A 327-nucleotide genomic window follows, 5' to 3' on the forward strand; every position below is an offset into this window, starting at 1 on the left:
AAGAAGAATTACATCAGTTCGAGCTCAACAATGTCTGGGAGCTTGTCAAGTGACCAGATCCTCGCAAGCACAATATCATTGGCACAAAGTGGATCTACCGCAACAAGCAAGATGAAAATGGCCTTGTGGTGAGGAATAAGGCACGAGTTGTAGCTCAAGGCTACACACAGGTTGAAGGAATTGATTTTGGTGAAACTTTTGCACCTGTTGCTAGACTTGAGGCTATTCGCATATTACTTGCTTATGCTAACCATCATGATATCACTTTATATCAAATGGATGTGAAAAGTGCATTCCTCAATGGTAAGCTTGAGGAAGAAGTATACG

This window comes from Triticum urartu, chromosome 7 (assembly GCF_003073215.2).
Source record: "Triticum urartu cultivar G1812 chromosome 7, Tu2.1, whole genome shotgun sequence".
NCBI classification, from domain to species: Eukaryota; Viridiplantae; Streptophyta; class Magnoliopsida; order Poales; family Poaceae; genus Triticum; species Triticum urartu.